General features: G+C 37.1%; 1 long non-coding RNA gene across 1 annotated transcript; it reads right to left on the bottom strand.

Annotated features, from left to right (window-relative positions):
* Positions 1–1,908: 1,908 nt before the first annotated feature.
* LOC107187037 lies at positions 1,909–4,507 on the bottom strand. Its single transcript, XR_001516191.1, has 3 exons — positions 4,429–4,507; positions 4,130–4,348; positions 1,909–2,025 (listed from the first exon to the last, which is right to left on the bottom strand). It is a non-coding gene; the product is annotated as an uncharacterized LOC107187037 (long non-coding RNA).
* Between the last annotated feature and the right edge of the window lie 1,831 nt (positions 4,508–6,338).

Genomic DNA, 6,338 nt, shown 5'->3' on the forward strand with positions numbered 1-6,338 from the left:
GTGCCCAACTGGACAGAGCTTTCGGAGACCTAAGACTTAAAGCCTAAGACCAGGACCTAAGACGTAGGGTTTACTAGTACGAAATGTCTACAACCTAAGACTTAAAACATACCTACGTAGAACGATGTATCTGTAATCTCAGACCTAAGACATACATCGTTCGAAGTATCTACATCCCCAAACTTAAGACCTACAGTCTACACTAGTCTACAGTCTGAGACCTAAGACTTTTAGACCTAAAGATCTTGCCCCAACAGTAGCTGAACCACTAACGTCGCTACATTGTTGTATTTTTTCCACTAAGTCTTGTCGGTGAAATAAACATAGTGGCTTTCTTGGGACCCTCTCGAATGGCTCTGCAAGTGATACCCTTCGTACAAACTGCTGAAATTGCAGGGCCATAAGCAGTAGGTCTGTGGACCTTATTGGTGGAAACAACATAACTCGGTCGTGAAATCACCCTGGGAGCTAAACTACTCGTGTGTCGATCAGTGGAACGGAAGAATTGACAGAAATAGGGAGTGTGAAGGGTCTTGGGCCACTTGTCCCTAAGTAACCACTTAGGGTGGTACGAACTACCTATTGGGTAGGTATCCTGCCACTAATAGGATTGCTGTTAGTTAGCAGTAATTTTTTATGGGGCTGTACGAAGTAATGTACGCTATTGAACAAAATAGTGCCGTAAATAAAGGGTGCTGCAGCTGTAAGAAAATGATTCTCTAACAGAAATCTTGCCCAGCTCCGTTTAAAGCATTCTCTATTAAAAATGATTCACGAAAGCTGCCCTGTCATTGATAGACTTTGATCAGCCAGGACCTTCGTGACTTTATTGGACGTGCAATTTTAGTCCTTTTATTTCTAATTACATCATACAGAATTAACTCGAATTATAACCTAAAATTATCAGTGGTCTGATGGTCCCTAGTTTGATACTCCTAGGTAGGCTAGATTCGCATAATGATCCTCCATTTATGGTCAATTGGAGTTGCTACTTCACCGTTTTGTTATCAACGTTTGTACTCTTTGGATTACATCTGAAAATATTTAATATTCTGAAAACGGTCACAGGACTCTAACTGAACTAGGTCTGCAAAGTGGACTTCTGTTTATAGGCCATCCTCATAATACCTTCAGCTCTAGTAGACTAGTAGACTATGCATTAATATGAAACTTAATATGTAGTGCAGTGAGGTTTATATTTAATTCAGTACTTGCTAGACCCCATTATGGATCTGATTTAAATGTAGTGTTAATCGATCCACAAAAATTTATATATGTATAAACATTCCCCGTTGTTTTCTTGCACGGTCAGCTGTATCGGTAATTCAGTTCCCGGATCAGTAAACGGGCACGAGATGATCTGGTACACGCGTACAACCGACGGTAATCCGAGCTCGCTGTCGATAGGAACCAGACGATTTACAGCAGACGATAACAGAAGCTTATTGCGAGCCGCTGGCCTCGCTGATAAACCGGAAACCTGGCTAACGAATAGCGCGCACTACCGCGGGCCACAGTTTAGTGATTAATGGTCCACGGTGATAAGAAACGAATGGATGGTCCACGACGTTTTAGTTGCCCCTCGATTATCCTGCTTTTTTCTACATAATACCACGGGAACGATAGTTAACTGATTCTTGTTGCTGTCTGGGTCAATTTGGATCAGGGGCTATTTTGTACTAAAATTGAAATATTTCGATTATTCGGTTTTAACTTTAGACTGATGGATGATTATTTCTACTTACTAACAAAATTGGGTCAATTTTTACCCATAACGTTTTATATCGAAATTGGAATAATCCCAGTTCAAAATCGATTTACATCAGCATGGAGGTATTCTTGGATATCCTGACAAAGATTTTATAATCATTGAACGAAGTGTATAGAAAGATAAATTGCAATCCAGTATACTTGAAATTTATTTTTATTCGTGAACCTTAGTGGAAAAGTGTGTACATTATAGAGTACAAAACTTCAACAGTCTTGGTCCATTGTATTCGAAAACGTTTCATGCTGCATTCAATCCTGGAAACATACAAATTTAAGCTCATATTACTCTTTCGTGAACAATATGTAGTACGAAGTAAATTAGAACGATGATTAATAATACAATATAATATTGCTTCAAATTCATGGATCACTATTTTCTTGATTATCGTCAACAGCTTACTATAACACTGGGTCTTACTTAATTTAGTAATATACTTTTTTAACTTACAGTAGACTCTAACGATATTGCCACTAAACATATTGCCACGCGAGGCACTTCTTCACATGTACTTTCACGCACACAAATTCGCTCTCCCACTACGTTGCGTACGCCGGCGCACCAGCACGATCCAGTTTTTGCGCAGGCGCTGAGGTCGAGGTTATGACGACAGAACTTAGCATGGAGAGGACAATATAGAGTCCGCTGTACTTACATCTTTTAACTTATTTTCAATTTAGTTACAACATTTTTTTATTTACTTATATCTCTCAACTTTTTTTTAACTTAGTTAAATAATTTTTTAACGTACTTATAAAACGTTGCGACACTTGTTCGCCGCGTCCCTCTTCTGCCCAGGGGGGCAGCCCCTAAGAGGGGAAGTTACGATCTGGAGTATATTAGTCCCCTGCGGATGAACTCCTTCGTGCTGCGGCGCAGCGTAGATCGCCATCGCCATCAGACAGATCAGCAGCAACAAATGTCCAAAGATGTTCCTCATTGTGTCCAATCGACGGTCGATTTGCACATGAATCGACACGAAAATTAAATCGTTACTCACGAAATATAATTTCAATTGAAGTTATTCGAACGATCGATTACCGGCGTGTCTTCTACGGAAGTGATCGGATCAACAGAAACGCGCACGGGGATACAAGTGGCGCTTCGGTCAGGATCACTGCGGCGACTGTGAAAACCGGTTTATCACACTCGCTTCTATTAACGGTTAACGAGTCAAGGAGACTACGATCGATAAATATTCATATTGTTTCGGACTTGGAATTTTGTGGCAATTGTATTGCGTTAGAGGAAATTCTGACAGGTAGCCACATTTTTAAAATATTTAAAATGCATGCAGAAATGAAAGTATATTTGTGGACTTTGAAGTCGAGTAGAAGTTTACTGTATCAGGCGTTCTATTAATTTTCGAAGAAAATTGAATGATTATTAATGTTAATCAGTTAGGTTTCGAATTACGTAAATCCAAGGTTCCAAATTACATAATCCAAATAACATATATTCAGGTTCCAAATTTTTTTTAAATTAGTATACAATATATTACTGTATTTTATAATATGGACATTATATATAACATAAATTATATAATAATAATTAATTAATATTGATATATTAATAGTTTACAATATTTAATCGATGTTGAAGTTAGATATACCACTTTTAACATATGCTTCAAATTAGGTCACTTGCTTTAATAAAAAAAAAATTACTTGTAACGCTGAAAATATTAATTTTTCGACCTATATTTATTATGATTTTTTTCGATCACTTGGCAAGTACTATCTACCTCATAACTTGCGAACCCTATTTTTGTTTCACCCTCTATAAATAAACAAAAATACAAGTTTTTTTTACCCGTCAAGAAAATAGCAAAAAAGAATTGGGGTCGGAACGGACGTCACCTTATTAAGTACAATCTTGAAACCGAGCTTACCGTTCGAGGGTTAATTGAATATCTTAAACTTAAAACATACCGTATACACGTGGAATTGTTCGATATTTCCGCGGAGCAACTGTATTCTTCTCGGAGAATCGCAGAAAGTTTCGAGTTCACCGGTAATAGAAGATATTCCTTTCGTCAATGATTTTCCACGTTGGTACACTGATTCGCGGCCACTTTACTCTCCTACAGCTCCGACCTTGGCAATATAGTTAGAGTCCACTGTACTTGTATTTTTAACTTATTTTCAATTTAGTCACATTTCTTTATTTACTTATATCTTTCAACTTTTGGTACACTGATTCGCGGCCACTTTACTCTCCTACAGCTCCGGCCTTGGCAATATAGTTAGAGTCCACTGTACTTATATTTTTTAACTTATTTTCAATCTAGTTACAACATTTTTTCATTTACTTATATCTTTCAACTTTTTTTAAACTTAGTTAAATAATTTTTTAACGCACTTGTACAATCTTGCGACACTTGTTCGCCGCGTCCATCTTCTGCCCGGGGGGGCAGCGTCTAATAGGGGCGCAGCAGATCACGAGTATATGATACTTCCGCGGATGGAACGTTGGAACTATTTCGCTCTGCGGCGCAGCGTAGATCGCCATCGCGATCAGACCGATCACCAGCAACAAGTGTCCAAAGATGTTTGTCATCACGTCCAATCGACGGTCGATCTGTGCATGAATCGGCACGAAAATTAAATCGTTACTCACGAAATATAATTTGAAATGAAGTTATTCGAATGATCGATTACCGGCGTGTCTTCAACGGAAGTGATCGGATTAACAGAAACGCGTACAGAGATAGAAGTCGCGCTTCGTTCAGGATCACTGTGACGACTGGGAAAATCGGTTTGTTACATTCGCCTCGATTAACAAGTCAAGGAGACTGCGATCGATAACTATTCATATTGTTTCGGACTTGAAATTTTGTGGTAGTTGTTTTGCGATAAAGGAAATGGCGATAGGTAGCCACATTTTTAAAATATTTAAAATGTTTGTAGAAATGAAGGTATATTTGTGGACTTTGAAGTCGAGTAGAAGTTTACTGTATCAGGGGTTCTATTAATTTTCGAAGAAAATTGAAAGATTATTGACGATAATCAGTCAGGTTTCAAATTACATAATCTAAATAACAAATCCAGGTTCCAAATTTTTTTTAAATTAGTATATAATATATTACTGCATTTTATAATATACACATAATATATAACATAAATTACATCATAATAATTAATTAATATTGATTGATTAGATATACCAATTTTAACATGTTTCAGATTAGGTCAGTCGCTTTAACGAAAAAAAAAGAATCGCTTGTAACTTCGAAAATATTAATTTTTTCGACCTATGTTTATTATGATTTTTTTCTATCACTTGGCAAGTACTATCTACCTCATAACGTGCGAACTCAATTTTCGTTTCACCCTGTATAAATAAACAAGAATACAAGAGTTTTTTTTACCCGTCAAGAAAATAGCAAAAATAATTGGGGTCGGAACGGACGTCACCTTACCAAGTACTATCTTGAAACAGACATTACCGTTCGAGGGTTAATTGAATATCTTAAACTTAAAACATACCGTATAAACATGGAATTGTTCGATATTTCCGCGAAGCAACTGTATTCTACTCGGAGAATCGCAGAAAGTTTCGAGTTCACCGTTCATAGAAGAAATTCCTTTCGTCAATGATTTTCCACGTTGGTACACGGATTGGCGGCCACCTTACTCTCCTACAGCCCCGACCAAGAAAATATAGTTAGAGTCCACTGTACTTATTTTTTTAACTTATTTTCAATTTAGTTACATTTCTTTATTTACTTATATCTTTCAACTTTTTTTTAACTTAGTTAAATAATTTTTTAACGTACTTATACAATGTCGCGACACTTGTCCGCCGCGTCCATCTTTTGCCCAGGGGGGCAGCTTCTAATAGGGGAGTATATGATGTGGTGTCTATTAGTCTTCGGTCGATAGAACGTTTGAACTCTTTCGCGCTGCGGCGCAGCGTAGATCGCCATCGCCATCAGACAGATCAGCAGCAACAAGTGTCCAAATATGTTTCTCATCGCGTTCAATCGACGATCGATCTGCTGTTGAATCGACACGAAAATTATATTGTTACTCACGAAATATAATTTAAAATGAAGTTATTCAAACGATCGATTACCGGCGTGTCTTCTACGGAAGTGATCGGAACAACAGAAATGCGTACGGGGATACAAATGGTGTTTAGTTCAGCATCACTGTGACGACTGGGAAAACCGGTTTGTCACACTTGCCTCGATTAACGAGTCAAGGAGACTGCGATCGATAAATATTCGTATTGTTTCAGACTTGGAATTTTGTGGCAATTGTATTGAGTTCCAGGAAGTCGTGACAGGTAGCCACATTTTTTAAATATTTAAATTGTTTGTAGAAATGAAGGTATATTTGTGGACTTTGAAGTGGAGTAGAAGTTTACTGTATCAGGCGTTCTATTAATTTTCGATGAAAATTTAATGATTATTAACGTTAATCAGTTAGGTTCCGAATTACGTAAATCCAAGGTTCCAAATTACATAATCCAAATAACATATATTCAGGTTCCAAATTTTTTTTAAATTAGTATACAATATATTACTGTATTTTATAATATGGACATAATATATAACATAAATTAC

Source organism: Dufourea novaeangliae, unplaced genomic scaffold (genome assembly GCF_001272555.1).
Source record: "Dufourea novaeangliae isolate 0120121106 unplaced genomic scaffold, ASM127255v1 scaffold96, whole genome shotgun sequence".
Lineage (NCBI taxonomy): Eukaryota > Metazoa > Arthropoda > Insecta > Hymenoptera > Halictidae > Dufourea > Dufourea novaeangliae.